Raw genomic sequence first — 20,023 nt, 5'->3', positions numbered from 1 at the left:
GGAGTGGAAATGGCTTCCACCCATTTAGAAACATAATCAACAGCTACTAAGATATACTGATCCCCATGAGAAGTAGGGAATGGCCCTTGGTAGTCAATACCCCAAACATAAAAAATCTCTACCTCTGAGATCCCAATTTGAGGCATCTCGTGCCTTTGCGAAATATTACCTGTCCTTTGACATGCATCACAAGAACGGACAAAATTAGTAGCATTCTTCAAGATAGTTGGCCAAAAGAAGTCCGGTTGCATCACTTTAGCAAAGGTCCTAGATGGACCATGATGACCACCATAAGAAGAAGAGTGACAGTGAGAGATAATGGCATGTACCTCACCCTCTGGAATACACCGTCTATAAAACCGTCTGCGCACTCTCGGAACAAGTATGGATCATTCCAGAAATACCGCTTCACATCATGCATAAATCTCTTCTTCTGCTGATAAGATAAGTTAGGAGGAAGAATACCTCCAACCAAATTATTGGCATAATCTGCAAACCACAGAGTACCCGTAGTAATAGCTAGAAGGTGGTCATCTGGAAAAAAATCATCAATAGGCAATATTTCTTTTCCTGCAAATCTCAGACGAGACAAATGATCTGCAACAACATTCTCTGCACCCGACTTATCGCGAATTTTTAAATCAAATTCTTGTAATAATAAAATCCAACGAATAAATCGCGGTTTAACTTCTTGCTTAGTCAAAAGATACTTCAATGCTGCATGGTCAGTATGAACAATCACCTTAGAGCCCACAAGATAAGCTTTAAACTTGTCTAAAGCATAGACAACTGCAAGAAGCTCCTTCTCCGTAGTAGCATAGTTGATCTGCGCATCATCAAGAGTCTTACTTGCATAATAAATAGCATGCAACACTTTATCTTTTCTCTAATCCAAAACGGCTCCATTGCATAATCACTGGCGTCACACATTATCTCAAAAGGTAGACTCCAATCCGAAGATCAGATTATTGGAGCTGGGATAAGAGCCTGTTCAATCCTGTCAAAAGACTTAACACACTCATCAGTAAGCACAAAAGGTGCATCCTTATGGAGAAGTTGGGTTAGAGGTTGAGCAATTTTTGAAAAATCTTTAATAAAGAGACGGTAGTTGCTCAATTACCTCAACCTTAGCTTTATCCACTTGGATATCTTTACCTGACACCAAATGACCAAGTACCACAACTTCAGTAACCATGAAGTGGCACTTCTCCCAATTGAGCATAAGATTGCTCTCCTCACAGCGCTGCAAAACCTTAGTCAAATTTCTCAAACAAACATCAAAGTCAGTACCATAAACACTGAAATCATACATAAAGACTTCCATAATAGACTCTATGTAATAAAAAAATATGGCCATCATACAACGGTGAAAGGTAGCTGGGGCATTGCATAAACCAAAAGGCACCCTCCTATAAGCAAATACACCATATGGACATGTGAAAGTGGTCTTTTCCTGATCGTCAGGAATGGGTATCTGAAATAATCCAAAGTAGCCATCTAGGTAACAAAAATAATTATGGCATGATAGTCTTTCCAACATATGATCAATATAGGGAAGTGGGAGTGGTCTTTCTTATTAGCTGAGTTCAGCTTCCTATAATCTATACACATTCTCCATCCTGTAACAAGTCTAGTAGCAATTAATTCATTTTTATCATTCTTTACTACTGTAGTACCTCCCTTCTTAGGTACAACTTGGATATGACTGACCCACTTAGAATCATAAATAGAATAAATAATGCCAGCATCAAGTAATTTCTGTACCTCTTTCCTTACTACCTCCTGTATTAGAGGATTTAACCGTCTCTGACCTTGCGCACTAGGTTTGTGACCTTCTTCCAAACGAATACGGTGCATACGAAAATCAGGACTAATACCTTATAAATCATCAATGCTATACCCAATGGCCTTTTTATGAGTTTTCAAAACAGCCAACAAAGCAGATAGTTGGCCTTCAGTTAGGCTAGCATTGACAATTACTGGGTTCATCTCACAGTCATCCAAAAATTCATACTTAATATGAGAGGGAATGGGTTTGAGTTCAGGTTTCTTTAACTCAGTAGCTTTAGATGGACTACCCCTAAGCTGTATACCTTTTGCTTTGGGAACTCCTCTCCAGTCAGCAGCTTCCCAATCTCATCAACTTCCTTACTCCATGAACCCGTCTCAGCAGCTGAATCAGATACTAGGGCAATCTTCAGAGGATCCTTACTCAAACACATAGCAAGACCCTCATCAATAGTAAAATCAACAATATCAATACTATGACAAGTTTCTTTTATTATGGGATGTGTCAAAACGTTTTCTAAGTTGAAAACAATTGTGTCATCCCCCACAACCAATGTCAGTCTCCCTCTCCTAACATCTATAACCGCCCCCACTGTGTGAAGTAATGGTCTACCCAAGATGATAGGAATTTGGGTGTCCTCAGCCATATCTAAGACAACAAAGTCAACTGGAATGAAGAATTTCCCCACTCTGGCTGCCACATCCTTCAACACACCCAATGAGTGTTTAATAGATCGGTCAGCCATCTGCAAGGTCATATTAGTAACACTCATTTGACCCATATTTAACTTTTTACATATAGAATAAGGCATGACACTGACACTAGCTCCTAAATCACAAAGAGCTTTACTAATAGCAAGATGACCGATATGACAAGGAATAAAAAACTCCCTGGATCCTTTAGCTTAGGTGGTGAATTAGCTTGCAACACAACGCTGCACTTTTATCTCTATTGTGAATGCGTATTGGTTGGAGAAATTTCTATCACATTAGATTGCATGCATGTTTCATAAGTTGAGTGAGTGTTTCTACTTCTTTCTATCTTCACATATAAATCACCCATACTTATGAGTGCATGAGTGAATCCACGAGAATCCAACTAATTTGTCTTGCAAGATCGAGAGGTATTTGGCATTTGTCTATAGTATGGTGATATGAGACTTGAGCTGCATTTTCTATTACCCGTGCCTTTGAATTTTTTTTATTGGTACACCTTGGTCATTACTTTGTTACAGATATGGATAGCTTGGGATTTGTATGTGCATCAACATTAGCTCTGAGTCGTTTATTCGCCATTTGTATGATTGCCTTTTGTAATTGTGTGATGCTTTGCTTGAGGACAAGCAAAGAGATGGTTTGGGAAAAGTTTGATGAGTCATAATTATATACATATTTATGCCTCCCCTTAGTTACTTTTGATACGGTTTTCGTGCTAGTTTATATTAATTATATGCCTTTTATGCTAGAATGTCGATACTTCCGCTATTCGGTGTTTAATGCAGGAACGATGCATTTATGGAGCAAAGGAATGAAATGAGCACCGCGGAGTGGACATGAAGGAATACACAGAGCATGGCACGGGAATATAGAAGAATAAATGAAGAGAAGTGAAGAAGACAACACGAAGAAAAGAGCTGAAACTGGGAGCATACTTGACCATACTTGTACACTTTTAGCCCCCGAACTAGCCTCGATCCTATGCTTTCTTACATGTGTTAGGGTTGTTTCTTATCTTTAGCTTCCCACTTTGCGTATTCTTTGAGGTTTTGTGTCCTTGGTAGGAGAGGAATGCTAAACCTTGCATTTATGGAGCAATTTGGAGCTAAATGGATCACATCTAACGACGAAGCAACAACGAGGAGACCGATACTAAAGGCCTAAGTAGAAAGAACAAGTAGATTGGGCAATGATGAAGACCCCCCCATGACCCCTCAATGATCCCCACGGATCTTGAGGCAGTCAAAGAAGAGGAAACCATGCTGACCTATGATCGGGGCGTCCAGAGAGCAGCCGAGCGTCCTGAGGAACAACCCGGGCGTCCCGAGCTCAGACCGAGCGTCTCACACTCAGGCTGGGCGATTCCCTATGCGGTTTGAGCGTCCAACATAGGGAGGTCGTGAGGCTCCTTAAGGACCTGCAAGGCGTTAATCTTCTTCTTAGGGACTTAGTTGTCATTTAAGCCCTTAGTTACCCTAATACTTGTACTTAGTATAAATACCCCATTGTGTTAGGGGATTAATCATCAAGTTATTTACCAATTCCTAATCAAGTTTTAGTAGGTTAATTACATTGTAATCCTGAATTCAATCTTAATCTTTCTTTAATCATTCAATTGTTCTTAGATTTAGTTGGGTTATTTGAAGACTATTTGGGTTTATTGAAGAATTGACAACTCTTCATCATTCATCAAGTGTTCTTCTATTATTCTTTGCTTATTATTTGGATCATCCTTAAGTTGGTATAATCCCTTTTACCCTTTGCTTTATTTTTGTTCATTACTTTAGTCATTCACCATGTTTAACCTTGTTAGTATGATTGACACCCTTATTAGCATGTTTACCATGATCATGCGTGAGTAGTCTTCTAGCTAGGGTTAATGGGGGATTAAGGGAATTAATCATGGGGGTAGATCCATACTTAATTTAATGTGTTTTCATATGCTTGCTTGCTTGTTGTAGTTTCAACTTATGCACATGTTATGCTTGATGAAATGCTTGATTGACAATCTAGCATGAATCTCCTATCCATTCAACAAGACTTGTAAGATATAAACTATCTCGAGCCTTGTTAGACCATGCATATAGTTGAATAGGAAGAAACTAAGTCGACTTGTAGGTGTTGTACAGTCTTGACTGACTCGGCTCCGGGACCCAAATCTTCCTAGGAATTGTAAGATATAAACTAACTCGATTCCACTACAACAATAATTTGCTTGCATCTATGTAAACTTGTTTGTTTGATCTTCACCATGATTCCTCTATGAACCCATGACACCCTAGTGCCTTAATCAATTGTTTGCAAACCCTATTTACTTGCTTTGCTTTACTTTCATTTGTTTACTCTTCTTTGTTAAGTAGTTAAGATTGAAAACCTCAAACTCAACCCAAATTGTGACACCCTAAGACATAGCTTTTTAAACCGATAACTTAATCCAACATCCATCCCTTGGGATCCGACCTTTACTTACCACTCTACTAAGAGTAGTTAGTTGAGATTATAAATATTGTTTGATAGGGAGAATCGACGACATTCCAACTCCCTCATCAAAATGCCGCCATTGCCGGGGACGGTGTTCAATTGAATTATTATCATTTGTTGTTTTTAGTTGTGTCTTTCTTAGCCTTGGGGAAGTCAAATTCCTCAAGGTAGTTTTAATTATTTTCTAGTTGTTTGATTTTTGCATGTCTAGAAGATCACAAGGTGGACTTTTACCTATTGATCCCGAGATTGAAAGAACCTTGACCAATATTAGAAGAGTTATTAGAGGAACTTTGACAATTGTGGGTATTGGAGAACTTGTGGACATTGGTATCGTCCAATCGGATACTGTTGAGTTTACCTACCCTTTTGCAAGACAAGGAGAGGAAAACCCAATCCCAATCCAACCACAAAATCAACCTACAATGCCTAAGTTTTCATCTCATTCCGTACCAACCGAGGAAAACCTACCAAATGGTACTCCAACACCACCTCACTTAACCGGTAATTTCATTGCCAAATCCGCATTCATAAAATTAGTTAAGAGAAGTCAATTTGGAGGGATGCCTAGTGAGGACCCTCATTTACATATGGAGACTTTTTGTGACTATTGTCATGCAATCTCATAAATGGGGGTGACTCAAGATCAAATTCGATGGGCATTGTTTCCTTTTTCCTTGATCGGAACCGCAAAACAATGGTTAAAAAGTCTAGACAAGGCTACTCTTGGTATTGATTCATGGAAGAAGTTAGCACTTGCCTTCTACAAGAAGTTCTATCCTCCGAGAAAAACCAACATGTTAAGAGCCCAAATCACCGGGTTCAAGCAAAGAGATGAAGAGTCCTTATATGAGGCATGAGAAAGATTTAAAGATACATGTCGCTCTTGTCCTCATCATGGACTAAGTGAATGGTTTATTGTTCAACAATTTTGGAATGGGTTGTATGAAGATGCAAGGAATGTGCTCAACATGGGTTCTAATGGAAGATTCACCGAGGTGGATGACAACCAAACTTGGGAAAAGATAGAAGAGATGGCGGTTTATAACTCTCAATATAGTTGGCCAAGAAAAGCTACTAGGGGAGGGAGACATGAAGTTGACTCCGTCACACAATTGAGTGCCGATTTGGGTGCTCAACTAAGCTCCCATATTAACACAATGAACTTGAAAGTTGAGAAGGCCCTAGCCAAGATGAATAAGGCTTCTCAATCATCCAAGCAACATGTTAATGCCATGGTGACAACTTCCTCTATCCTAAATAGAGTGTATGAGAATTGTGGAACCTTGGGACATGATCAACAAGAGTGTAGGGGCACAAGTGAGCAAGTGAATGCTTTCCAAGCATACAAGAATGGCACCCCTTACTCCAACTATTACAATTAAAATACCAAATTCCACCCAAACTTCTCATACAAAAGCCAAAATATTCAAAATCCTCAACCCACATACACCCCACCTCCAATGAGAAACCCTACTTAAAGTGCATACCAACCAAAACCAACCCTCTTACAATCAATCCAATGCCCAAGCTTTTGATGTTCAAAGAGCGGTCCTCCAAATGCAAAAGAGCTAACAAGATTTCTTTGCCCAAATGCAAAGAGATAGCCAAGCCAAAGACACTACCATCATTAATATCCTTGCTCACACCAAGATGTTGGAGACTCAATTGTCCCAACTGGCCTCTTCAAGTTTCCAAAATAAAAAAGGACCATTACCTCCTCTAGGTAATCCTCCTACAAGACATGAGACTATCAGTGGCATCCACTTGAGGAGTGGTACGAGGTATGAGGAACCTAAGATACCCATTGAAGAGGATGTTGTTGAAGAGAATGTCAAGCAAAGTGATGTGATTGAACTATTGAAAATGAATTCTAAGGTGGTAGAGCCAACTACCAATGACTCATCAAAGAAGAGAAATGAAGAGAAGGCCAAAGAAGTTGAGAAAGAGCTTATTGTGATTAGATATGTTTCCAAGTCGCCAAGCCAAGCCCAATCTTGATGAGAAACTTGGAAAGTTCATGGAGATTGTAAAGAACTTATAGGTTTCTATACCATTCACGGAGCTAATAGACCATGTTCCGGCCTATGCAAAATACATGAAAGATATCCTTACCAAGAAGAAGTCTATAAGGAAGTTGGAAACCATTGCCTTCACAAAGATAAGTAGTGTAATTCTTCAAGGGAATTCCCCACCCAAGCTCAGGATCCGGAAGCTTCTCCATTCCATGTACCATTGGTGACAACACAATCAAATAAAGCACTATGTGATCTAGGTGCAAGTGTGAGTGTCATGCCATTTTTGGAATGTGAAAGGCTAGGAGTGGGAGAGCTCAAGTGCACTAACATGACCTTACAAATGGCGGACATGACAACAAAGAAGCCACTAGGGGTATGGGAAGATATACCGTGAGAGTTGGAAAGTTTTTCATCTTTGGTGGACTTTGTTATTGTTGACATGGAGAAAGATTCCAACATTCCAATCATTCTAGGAAGACCATTCCTACACACCGCCGGAACGGTGATTGATATGAAGCATGGGATTCTCACACTTGAAGTTGGTGATGAAACAATCACCTTTAATCTTGACAAGACTATGACAGCTTCTAAATTGCTTGAGCCATGCTTTATGGTTGATCACTATAGCCGGGAAGGTGACAAGAAGAAGATGGAATCTCCATTCAAAGGACAAGTGAAATATGGAAATCTCAAGGGTAAAGAAACACCGCCCAATTGGAAGAAATATATTGATGATGTTGAAGTGGCTCTATTCGGAGAGCATGGAATTTTTCACAACAAGAATGAGAGCCTGCAAAGCTCACCCATGACAAGTATTGATTAAGGCCTCTTTGGCCATGTTAACAAGGAAGAAGAGTTGCTCTTGCCAACTCATGATCCACCCAACATAGGGAAAGAAGCAAAGGAAGTATGTGGTCTATGGGATGACGAGTTTGAAGGACTTGTTAACCCTTACATTGGGAATGCTATGACTCTAGACCAAGGCTATGTAGATCCTTGTCATCCCTTTGACTCGGACTACTACATGAATGAAGACAACGATATGCCAAGATCTATGCTAGACCTCTATCATAATAATGAACAAGCTTTTGACTACTTCTTCAAGACATTGAGTAACATCAACAACATCCTTGCTTTACCCTCTTGACACTTCTCAAGAAAAGGAGAGTTTGGTGGAGTCCTCCCTAAACCACCATTTGTAAATATTCTAACCTCTTAACTTGCATTTCATTTAACTTGTACATTATTCAATTTTTGCAATGCATTTTATATGCCTTGTTGTTTAACTTGTGAAACAAGAGAGCAAGTGAGGGATGGATTTTGATGTGTTTTGAATGTGTAGTGTTTGATGATCAAGTATGGGGAGGCAATTGCCTAGGCTAACCAAGCCTTTAAAGTGCAACCCATAAGAATTGAAGAAGAAAATGGCGCGGGAAAGGGATCCCCACGAGCACACCTCAGCTCGTGGGAGCTAAAACAAGGGCAAGAATTGAAATTGTGTGCTAGGAAGAAATCTGCCCGAGCTCAGCTCGCGACGAGCGTCGCAGACGTCAACCCACTTGACCTAAGCTCAAGATGACCGTCCCCAGAGTGCAAATTTTGCACTGTCTAAAAATCCGCCCTTCTCCAATTTGGGACGCCCGTCCCGACCTGCTATTAAACCAAAAGTACGGGATTCACCATAATCACACATTTTTCCTCATTTTTAGACAGTGCAAAATTGGTTTAATAGCAGGTCGGGACGGGCGTCCCAAATTGGAGAAGGGCGGATTTTTAGACAGTGCAAAATTTGCACTCTGGGGACGGTCATCTTGAGCTTAGGTCAAGTGGGTTGACGTCTGCGACGCTCGTCGCGAGCTGAGCTCAGGCAGATTTCTTCCTAGCACACAATTTCAATTCTTGCCTTGTTTTAGCTCCCACGAGCTGAGGTGTGCTCGTGGGGATCCCTTTCCCGCACCATTTTCTTCTTCAATTCTTATGGGTTGCACTTTAAAGGCTTGGTTAGCCTAGGCAATTGCCTCCCCATACTTGATCATCAAACACTACACATTCAAAACACATCAAAATCCATCCCTCACTTGCTCTCTTGTTTCACAAGTTAAACAACAAGGCATATAAAATGCATTGCAAAAATTGAATAATGTACAAGTTAAATGAAATGCAAGTTAAGAGGTTAGAATATTTACAAATGGTGGTTTAGGGAGGACTCCACCAAACTCTCCTTTTCTTGAGAAGTGTCAAGAGGGTAAAGCAAGGATGTTGTTGATGTTACTCAATGTCTTGAAGAAGTAGTCAAAAGCTTGTTCATTATTATGATAGAGGTCTAGCATAGATCTTGGCATATCGTTGTCTTCATTCATGTAGTAGTCCGAGTCAAAGGGATGACAAGGATCTACATAGCCTTGGTCTAGAGTTATAGCATTCCCAATGTAAGGGTTAACAAGTCCTTCAAACTCGTCATCCCATAGACCACATACTTCCTTTGCTTCTTTCCCTATGTTGGGTGGATCATGAGTTGGCAAGAGCAACTCTTCTTCCTTGTTAACATGGCCAAAGAGGCCTTAATCAATACTTGTCATGGGTGAGCTTTGCAGGCTCTCATTCTTGTTGTGAAAAATTCCATGCTCTCCGAATAGAGCCACTTCAACATCATCAATATATTTCTTCCAATTGGGCGGTGTTTCTTTACCCTTGAGATTTCCATATTTCACTTGTCCTTTGAATGGAGATTCCATCTTCTTCTTGTCACCTTCCCGGCTATAGTGATCAACCATAAAGCATGGCTCAAGCAATTTAGAAGTCATCATAGTCTTGTCAAGATTAAAGGTGATTGTTTCATCACCAACTTCAAGTGTGAGAATCCCATGCTTCATATCAATCACCGTTCCTATGGTGTGTAGGAATGGTCTTCCTAGAATGATTGGAATGTTGGAATCTTTCTCCATGTCAACAATAACAAAGTCCACCAAAGATGAAAAACTTTCCAACTCTCACGGGTATATCTTCCCATACCCCTAGTGGCTTCTTTGTTGTCATGTCCGCCATTTGTAAGGTCATGTTAGTGCACTTGAGCTCTCCCACTCCTAGCCTTTCACATACCAAAAATGGCATGACACTCACACTTGCACCTAGATCACATAGTGCTTTATTTGATTGTGTTGTCACCAATGGTACATGGAATGGAGAAGCTTCCCGGATCCTTGAGCTTGGGTGGGGAATTCCCTTGAAGAATTACACTACTTATCTTTGTGAAGGCAATGGTTTCCAACTTCCTTATAGACTTCTTCTTGGTAAGGATATCTTTCATGTATTTTGCATAGGCCGGAACATGGTCTATTAGCTCCGTGAATGGTATAGAAACCTATAAGTTCTTTACAATCTCCATGAACTTTCCAAGTTTCTCATCAAGATTGGGCTTGGCTTGGCGACTTGGAAACATATCTAATCACAATAAGCTCTTTCTCAACTTCTTTGGCCTTCTCTTCATTTCTCTTCTTTGATGAGTCATTGGTAGTTGGCTCTACCACCTTAGAATTCATTTTCAATAGTTCAATCACATCACTTTGCTTGACATTCTCTTCAACAACATCCTCTTCAATGGGTATCTTAGGTTCCTCATACCTCGTACCACTCCTCAAGTGGATGCCACTGATAGTCTCATGTCTTGTAGGAGGATTACCTAGAGGAGGTAATGGTCCTTTTTGATTTTGGAAACTTGAAGAGGCCAGTTGGGACAATTGAGTCTCCAACATCTTGGTGTGAGCAAGGATATTAATGATGGTAGTGTCTTTGGCTTGGCTATCTCTTTGCATTTGGGCAAAGAAATCTTGTTAGCTCTTTTGCATTTGGAGGACCGCTCTTTGAACATCAAAAGCTTGGGCATTGGATTGATTGTAAGAGGGTTGGTTTTGGTTGGTATGCACTTTAAGTAGGGTTTCTCATTGGAGGTGGGGTGTATGTGGGTTGAGGATTTTGAATATTTTGGCTTTTGTATGAGAAGTTTGGGTGGAATTTGGTATTTTAATTGTAATAGTTGGAGTAAGGGGTGCCATTCTTGTATGCTTGGAAAGCATTCACTTGCTCACTTGTGCCCCTACACTCTTGTTGATCATGTCCCAAGGTTCCACAATTCTCATACACTCTATTTAGGATAGAGGAAGTTGTCACCATGGCATTAACATGTTGCTTGGATGATTGAGAAGCCTTATTCATCTTGGCTAGGGCCTTCTCAAATTTCAAGTTCATTGTGTTAATATGGGAGCTTAGTTGAGCACCCAAATCGGCACTCAATTGTGTGACGGAGTCAACTTCATGTTTCCCTCCCCTAGTAGCTTTTCTTGGCCAACTATATTGAGAGTTATAAACCGCCATCTCTTCTATCTTTTCCCAAGTTTGGTTGTCATCCACCTCGGTGAATCTTCCATTAGAACCCATGTTGAGCACATTCCTTGCATCTTCATACAACCCATTCCAAAATTGTTGAACAATAAACCATTCACTTAGTCCATGATGAGGACAAGAGCGACATGTATCTTTAAATCCTTCTCATGCCTCATATAAGGACTCTTCATCTCTTTGCTTAAACCCGGTGATTTGGGCTCTTAACATGTTGGTTTTCTCTGGAGGATAGAACTTCTTGTAGAAGGCAAGTGCTAACTTCTTCCATGAATCAATACCAAGAGTAGCCCTGTCTAGACTTTTTAACCATTGTTTTGCGGTTCCGATCAAGGAAAAAGGAAACAATGCCCATCGAATTTGATCTTGAGTCACCCCCATTTATGAAAGAATAAATGAAGAGAAGTGAAGAAGACAACACGAAGAAAAGAGCTGAAACTGGGAGCATACTTGACCATACTTGTACACTTTTAGCCCCCGAACTAGCCTCGTTCCTATGCTTTCTTACATGTGTTAGGGTTGTTTCTTATCTTTAGCTTCCCACTTTGCGTATTCTTTGAGGTTTTGTGTCCTTGGTAGGAGAGGAATGCTAAACCTTGCATTTATGGAGCAATTTGGAGCTAAATGGATCACATCTAACGACGAAGCAACAACGAGGAGACCGATACTAAAGGCCTAAGTAGAAAGAACAAGTAGATTGGGCAATGATGAAGACCCCCCCATGACCCCTCAATGATCCCCACGGATCTTGAGGCAGTCAAAGAAGAGGAAACCATGCTGACCTATGATCGGGGCGTCCAGAGAGCAGCCGAGCGTCCTGAGGAACAACCCGGGCGTCCCGAGCTCAGACCGAGCGTCTCACACTCAGGCTGGGCGGTTCCCTATGCGGTTTGAGCGTCCAACATAGGGAGGTCGTGAGGCTCCTTAAGGACTTGCAAGGCGTTAATCTTCTTCTTAGGGACTTAGTTGTCATTTAAGCCCTTAGTTACCCTAATACTTGTACTTAGTATAAATACCCCATTGTGTTAGGGGATTAATCATCAAGTTATTTACCAATTCCTAATCAAGTTTTAGTAGGTTAATTACATTGTAATCCTGAATTCAATCTTAATCTTTCTTTAATCATTCAATTGTTCTTAGATTTAGTTGGGTTATTTGAAGACTATTTGGGTTTATTGAAGAATTGACAACTCTTCATCATTCATCAAGTGTTCTTCTATTATTCTTTGCTTATTATTTGGATCATCCTTAAGTTGGTATAATCCCTTTTACCCTTTGCTTTATTTTTGTTCATTACTTTAGTCATTCACCATGTTTAACCTTGTTAGTATGATTGACACCCTTATTAGCATGTTTACCATGATCATGAGTGAGTAGTCTTCTAGCTAGGGTTAATGGGGGATTAAGGGAATTAATCATGGGGGTAGATCCATACTTAATTTAATGTGTTTTCATATGATTGCTTGCTTGTTGTAGTTTCAACTTATGCACATGTTATGCTTGATGAAATGCTTGATTGACAATCTAGCATGAATCTCCTATCCATTCAACAAGACTTGTAAGATATAAACTATCTCGAGCCTTGTTAGACCATGCATATAGTTGAATAGGAAGAAACTAAGTCGACTTGTAGGTGTTGTACAGTCTTGACTGACTCGGCTCCGGGACCCAAATCTTCCTAGGAATTGTAAGATATAAACTAACTCGATTCCACTACAACAATAATTTGCTTGCATCTATGTAAACTTGTTTGTTTGATCTTCACCATGATTCCTCTATGAACCCATGACACCATAGTGCCTTAATCAATTGTTTGCAAACCCTATTTACTTGCTTTGCTTTACTTTCATTTGTTTACTCTTCTTTGTTAAGTAGTTTAGATTGAAAACCTCAAACTCAACCCAAATTGTGACACCCTAAGACATAGCTTTTTAAACCGATAACTTAATCCAACATCCATCCCTTGGGATCCGACCTTTACTTACCACTCTACTAAGAGTAGTTAGTTGAGATTATAAATATTGTTTGATAGGGAGAATCGACGACATTCCAACTCCCTCATCAAAATGCCGCCATTGCCGGGGACGGTGTTCAATTGAATTATTATCATTTGTTGTTTTTAGTTGTGTCTTTCTTAGCCTTGGGGAAGTCAAATTCCTCAAGGTAGTTTTAATTATTTTCTAGTTGTTTGATTTTTGCATGTCTAGAAGATCACAAGGTGGACTTTTACCTATTGATCCCGAGATTGAAAGAACCTTGACCAATATTAGAAGAGTTATTAGAGGAACTTTTACAATTGTGGGTATTGGAGAACTTGTGGACATTGGTATCGTCCAATCGGATACTGTTGAGTTTACCTACCCTTTTGCAAGACAAGGAGAGGAAAACCCAATCCCAATCCAACCACAAAATCAACCTACAATGCCTAAGTTTTCATCTCATTCCGTACCAACCGAGGAAAACCTACCAAATGGTACTCCAACACCACCTCACTTAACCGGTAATTTCATTGCCAAATCCGCATTCATAAAATTAGTTAAGAGAAGTCAATTTGGAGGGATGCCTAGTGAGGACCCTCATTTACATATGGAGACTTTTTGTGACTATTGTCATGCAATCTCATAAATGGGGGTGACTCAAGATCAAATTCGATGGGCATTGTTTCCTTTTTCCTTGATCGGAACCGCAAAACAATGGTTAAAAAGTCTAGACAAGGCTACTCTTGGTATTGATTCATGGAAGAAGTTAGCACTTGCCTTCTACAAGAAGTTCTATCCTCCAGAGAAAACCAACATGTTAAGAGCCCAAATCACCGGGTTCAAGCAAAGAGATGAAGAGTCCTTATATGAGGCATGAGAAAGATTTAAAGATACATGTCGCTCTTGTCCTCATCATGGACTAAGTGAATGGTTTATTGTTCAACAATTTTGGAATGGGTTGTATGAAGATGCAAGGAATGTGCTCAACATGGTTTCTAATGGAAGATTCACCGAGGTGGATGACAGCCAAACTTGGGAAAAGATAGAAGAGATGGCGGTTTATAACTCTCAATATAGTTGGCCAAGAAAAGCTACTAGGGGAGGGAGACATGAAGTTGACTCCGTCACACAATTGAGTGCCGATTTGGGTGCTCAACTAAGCTCCCATATTAACACAATGAACTTGAAATTTGAGAAGGCCCTAGCCAAGATGAATAAGGCTTCTCAATCATCCAAGCAACATGTTAATGCCATGGTGACAACTTCCTCTATCCTAAATAGAGTGTATGAGAATTGTGGAACCTTGGGACATGATCAACAAGAGTGTAGGGGCACAAGTGAGCAAGTGAATGCTTTCCAAGCATACAAGAATGGCACCCCTTACTCCAACTATTACAATTAAAATACCAAATTCCACCCAAACTTCTCATACAAAAGCCAAAATATTCAAAATCCTCAACCCACATACACCCCACCTCCAATGAGAAACCCTACTTAAAGTGCATACCAACCAAAACCAACCCTCTTACAATCAATCCAATGCCCAAGCTTTTGATGTTCAAAGAGCGGTCCTCCAAATGCAAAAGAGCTAACAAGATTTCTTTGCCCAAATGCAAAGAGATAGCCAAGCCAAAGACACTACCATCATTAATATCCTTGCTCACACCAAGATGTTGGAGACTCAATTGTCCCAACTGGCCTCTTCAAGTTTCCAAAATCAAAAAGGACCATTACCTCCTCTAGGTAATCCTCCTACAAGACATGAGACTATCAGTGGCATCCACTTGAGGAGTGGTACGAGGTATGAGGAACCTAAGATACCCATTGAAGAGGATGTTGTTGAAGAGAATGTCAAGCAAAGTGATGTGATTGAACTATTGAAAATGAATTCTAAGGTGGTAGAGCCAACTACCAATGACTCATCAAAGAAGAGAAATGAAGAGAAGGCCAAAGAAGTTGAGAAAGAGCTTATTGTGATTAGATATGTTTCCAAGTCGCCAAGCCAAGCCCAATCTTGATGAGAAACTTGGAAAGTTCATGGAGATTGTAAAGAACTTATAGGTTTCTATACCATTCACGGAGCTAATAGACCATGTTCCGGCCTATGCAAAATACATGAAAGATATCCTTACCAAGAAGAAGTCTATAAGGAAGTTGGAAACCATTGCCTTCACAAAGATAAGTAGTGTAATTCTTCAAGGGAATTCCCCACCCAAGCTCAAGGATCCGGGAAGCTTCTCCATTCCATGTACCATTGGTGACAACACAATCAAATAAAGCACTATGTGATCTAGGTGCAAGTGTGAGTGTCATGCCATTTTTGGTATGTGAAAGGCTAGGAGTGGGAGAGCTCAAGTGCACTAACATGACCTTACAAATGGCGGACATGACAACAAAGAAGCCACTAGGGGTATGGGAAGATATACCCGTGAGAGTTGGAAAGTTTTTCATACTGGTGGACTTTGTTATTGTTGACATGGAGAAAGATTCCAACATTCCAATCATTCTAGGAAGACCATTCCTACACACCGCCGGAACGGTGATTGATATGAAGCATGGGATTCTCACACTTGAAGTTGGTGATGAAACAATCACCTTTAATCTTGACAAGACTATGACAGCTTCTAAATTGCTTGAGACATGCTTTATGGTTGATCACTATAGCCGGGAAGGTGACAAGAAGAAGATGGAATCTCCATTCAAAGGACAAGTGAAATATGGAAATCTCAAGGGTAAAGAAACACCGCCCAATTGGAAGAAATATATTGATGATGTTGAAGTGGCTCTATTCGGAGAGCATGGAATTTTTCACAACAAGAATGAGAGCCTGCAAAGCTCACCCATGACAAGTATTGATTAAGGCCTCTTTGGCCATGTTAACAAGGAAGAAGAGTTGCTCTTGCCAACTCATGATCCACCCAACATAGGGAAAGAAGCAAAGGAAGTATGTGGTCTATGGGATGACGAGTTTGAAGGACTTGTTAACCCTTACATTGGGAATGCTATGACTCTAGACCAAGGCTATGTAGATCCTTGTCATCCCTTTGACTCGGACTACTACATGAATGAAGACAACGATATGCCAAGATCTATGCTAGACCTCTATCATAATAATGAACAAGCTTTTGACTACTTCTTCAAGACATTGAGTAACATCAACAACATCCTTGCTTTACCCTCTTGACACTTCTCAAGAAAAGGAGAGTTTGGTGGAGTCCTCCCTAAACTACCATTTGTAAATATTCTAACCTCTTAACTTGCATTTCATTTAACTTGTACATTATTCAATTTTTGCAATGCATTTTATATGCCTTGTTGTTTAACTTGTGAAACAAGAGAGCAAGTGAGGGATGGATTTTGATGTGTTTTGAATGTGTAGTGTTTGATGATCAAGTATGGGGAGGCAATTGCCTAGGCTAACCAAGCCTTTAAAGTGCAACCCATAAGAATTGAAGAAGAAAATGGCGTGGGAAAGGGATCCCCACGAGCACACCTCAGCTCGTGGGAGCTAAAACAAGGCAAGAATTGAAATTGTGTGCTAGGAAGAAATCTGCCCGAGCTCAGCTCGCGACGAGCGTCGCAGACGTCAACCCACTTGACCTAAGCTCAAGATGACCGTCCCCAGAGTGCAAATTTTGCACTGTCTAAAAATCCGCCCTTCTCCAATTTGGGACGCCCGTCCCGACCTGCTATTAAACCAATTTTGCACTCTTCATTTTTCCTCTTCTTCAAACACAAACACACATTTTCCCTCACTACAAACATCAATCCTCTCATCCAAAAATACAAATTCATCAACCAAATTCACCATAATCAATTGCAAACTTGCTCTAAACAAATTTAAATCACTCCTTTGTCAACAAGAAGACCATTCAACATCAAAATCTCCATAAATTCAATCAAAATTTCTAGGGTTAGGGTGAAATCCTAAAACCCCAAATTGATTGAGCATTTGATTGAAATTGGAAGAAGGAAGGAGCATTCAAGCTTAGTCTAGGTTTGTTGATATCAACTTGAAAGGAGGAAAATCATGGTAAGGACCAAAAGTAATACAAAGGCACCCAAAGCACCAACATTATCCAAGAGGCAACAAGCTCTTGCTTCAAAGGCATTAGTAGTGGTTCAACAACAAAGGGAGCAAGATAGGAATACCATTGATGCTATTGGAGAAGTTACTACCACTGTCCCGGAAGTTGAGCAATTGAAAAAAATTCCGGAGGTAACTTTTATTTCCGATAAGCATAGAACTGCATTCGAATCTTTAGCCAAGAAAAAGATTATTTCTACTAAATTTGTGTGCCAAGATACCTTGGATAAATTGGGTGTGCTTGAACAAACAAAGGCATTTTTCAAGTCTATGGGGTTATCCACCCTTTTTGAAATGAATGAGTTTACTTACCCCTCCTTGACATTGGAATTCATTAGTTCCTTGAGGGAGTATAACATTGAGGAAAGAAAATATGTCAAATTTCGCCTTGAAAACAAGAGTAGGACAATGTGCAAAAGTGATCTAGGTGAGGTATTCGGGCTCAAAGACCATCGAAGCTTCTTCAAAAAGCCTCCGGGGTTTAATGCCGAACCCCTTTAAAAGGCCATTGCCGGTCATGAGTTGACCACTTACAAGGAATGCCATGCCTTATACATTCATCGTCCGGGTATTAGGTATTGGCATAAGTTTGTGGCTAACACTTTGATAGCCCGAAAAGAAGCTAATCATTTAACCGAGCTAGATATTGTCTACCTTGAATCCTTCATGAATGTCAATGGGAAGTCCACCAACGACTACAATATTCTTCACTTGTTGATTAAGAGATGGTTGGACATTGAAAATGGGAAGGATGGCGCGGCCTTTATTGTCAATGGAGGCTTGATAACAAAGTTGGCAACGCACTTTAATCCACAATTCAACAAATATAAAGCATACAAACCGGTTAAAGGAATAAATATCCTTGATATGCAATCATTGATTCACAAATTTCATTGGGTACAACATGAGAATTCCGCCCAAGGTTATGAATGGATCATCAAGGATGCCGACTCAATTTTCTTGCCAAGTAAGATCTGCCGCATTTCCACTCACCGGAGCAACTACCTTCTCCCCGTCTAAAAAAAAACCAAGAGTATCATCAAGCAACAACAACAAGTTCCGAGTAAAGAAACCTCCTCCCTAGTGGTACCTCCTTACCCATTTGCCTACAAAGAGTTCACAACAAATGCTCCTAGTTTTGTGACGGGCAATGACTACATGGTGCGATTCATGAAACATATCCATAAAGAGGCCTACAATGATCGGGTGAACGCTTATTACACCTAATATCCGCCCCTTTACCACCTTTCTAGGCAAGGACTCCTTGATCCCATGAGTTCTTTGCCGGAATGAGCGGATAGGAAAGTGTTCTTTCCATGAGCTTCTAGAGATGAAGAAGGAGATGCCCAGGAAACTAAGGAGAGTGAGGAGGTCGTTGATGATGAAGAAGGTAGTGGGTCAAATGATGATGAAGATGATAATGAAGAGCAAGGTTCAATTTCAAATGAAGAAGAAGATGATGGTGAATCCTTCGGTTCTAGGGAGGAAAGTGGTGATGATATGATTGAAGATTGATGGTTGAACAAAGCATGAAGGAGGACTACACAAGTGCGGGGTTGATGGCTTATGCTAGCATTTCGACCTATTCCATTGTGAGTCTCCTACCCCTCTTCTTGCTTTGTTGTTTTTATCCCTTGTTTACATGATTGACATGACTTGTATAGCTTATATAACATTTAGTTTAGCTCATTTATAGAGTTGTTTTGGACTCTTGGTAGTTATGAGTTTTTGAGTCCTAGCACCATTCAAAGGACTCCCACCTCGGTAATATTGAGGTGTCTATCTTTTTTCTCCCACTATAAAGAATCCAAAATGACAAATTTCATTCATGCATTGCATTTCATGCCTTGTGAATGAACTTCCCTCTTTTTGCACTAGTAATAGTGTTTTGTCCGGTTTGGGGAAGTTCACTCATAAGGAATGCGAGTTAATCTAAATTACTCTCCGAACAATAGAAATCATGCTTCATTTAGTTTAGTTTAGTTTGCATCACTTGTACATACTTATCACATGTAAATATTTCACATGTAGTGCGCATTTAGTGTAGAATCATGCATCATGTCATACCATTCATTTGCATAATTCCCTATCGTTTTGTCCATTGGGGACAATGTCCATTCTAAGTGTGGGGACGGGGAATTCTAACATTCTAACAAGTAACATCTAACTCAAAAAAAAAAAAAAATTTAAAAATGATAAAAAATGAAAAATTTCAAAAATTCCTAAAATATGTTCTTCCCTTTGTAGTATAGAATTGTATATATTGTATATATATTTGCTTGTTTGTTCACTCCTATCACTTGGGACCGACTACGCCACATTCGAGGCACGAGGAATATGAAGACTGCATGGTGATACCGTCGTTCAGTACCAAAAATAATTACCTAAGTACTACTAACAGAAGTCAGCGGTAAGTAGGGTCGATCTCCACAGGGAGGCGGTCACTATCTACTTGTCAATTTGATCTGTCTACGGTCACAATTTGGGGGTTTGAATTGTTTGAACTAAACTAAATGAGATTAAAGCGAGAGAAAAGAATAAGAGGAATTAACAATAAA

General features: G+C 40.0%; 3 non-coding genes across 3 annotated transcripts; 1 reads left to right on the top strand and 2 right to left on the bottom strand.

Annotated features, from left to right (window-relative positions):
- Positions 1–5,783: 5,783 nt before the first annotated feature.
- On the bottom strand, positions 5,784–5,890 carry LOC141650095 (small nucleolar RNA R71). The gene has a single exon (XR_012546156.1). It is a non-coding gene; the product is annotated as a small nucleolar RNA R71 (small nucleolar RNA).
- Positions 5,891–11,505: 5,615 nt separating this feature from the next.
- LOC141650089 (small nucleolar RNA R71) lies at positions 11,506–11,612 on the top strand. The gene has a single exon (XR_012546151.1). It is a non-coding gene; the product is annotated as a small nucleolar RNA R71 (small nucleolar RNA).
- Positions 11,613–14,192: 2,580 nt separating this feature from the next.
- On the bottom strand, positions 14,193–14,299 carry LOC141650094 (small nucleolar RNA R71). Its single transcript, XR_012546155.1, has one exon. It is a non-coding gene; the product is annotated as a small nucleolar RNA R71 (small nucleolar RNA).
- Between the last annotated feature and the right edge of the window lie 5,724 nt (positions 14,300–20,023).

The sequence above is a fragment of the Silene latifolia genome, chromosome 3 (genome assembly GCF_048544455.1).
Source record: "Silene latifolia isolate original U9 population chromosome 3, ASM4854445v1, whole genome shotgun sequence".
In the NCBI taxonomy this organism is placed as follows: Eukaryota; Viridiplantae; Streptophyta; class Magnoliopsida; order Caryophyllales; family Caryophyllaceae; genus Silene; species Silene latifolia.
The sequence above is the reverse complement of the archived record's forward strand: the minus strand, read 5'-3'. Positions and strand labels throughout refer to the sequence as shown.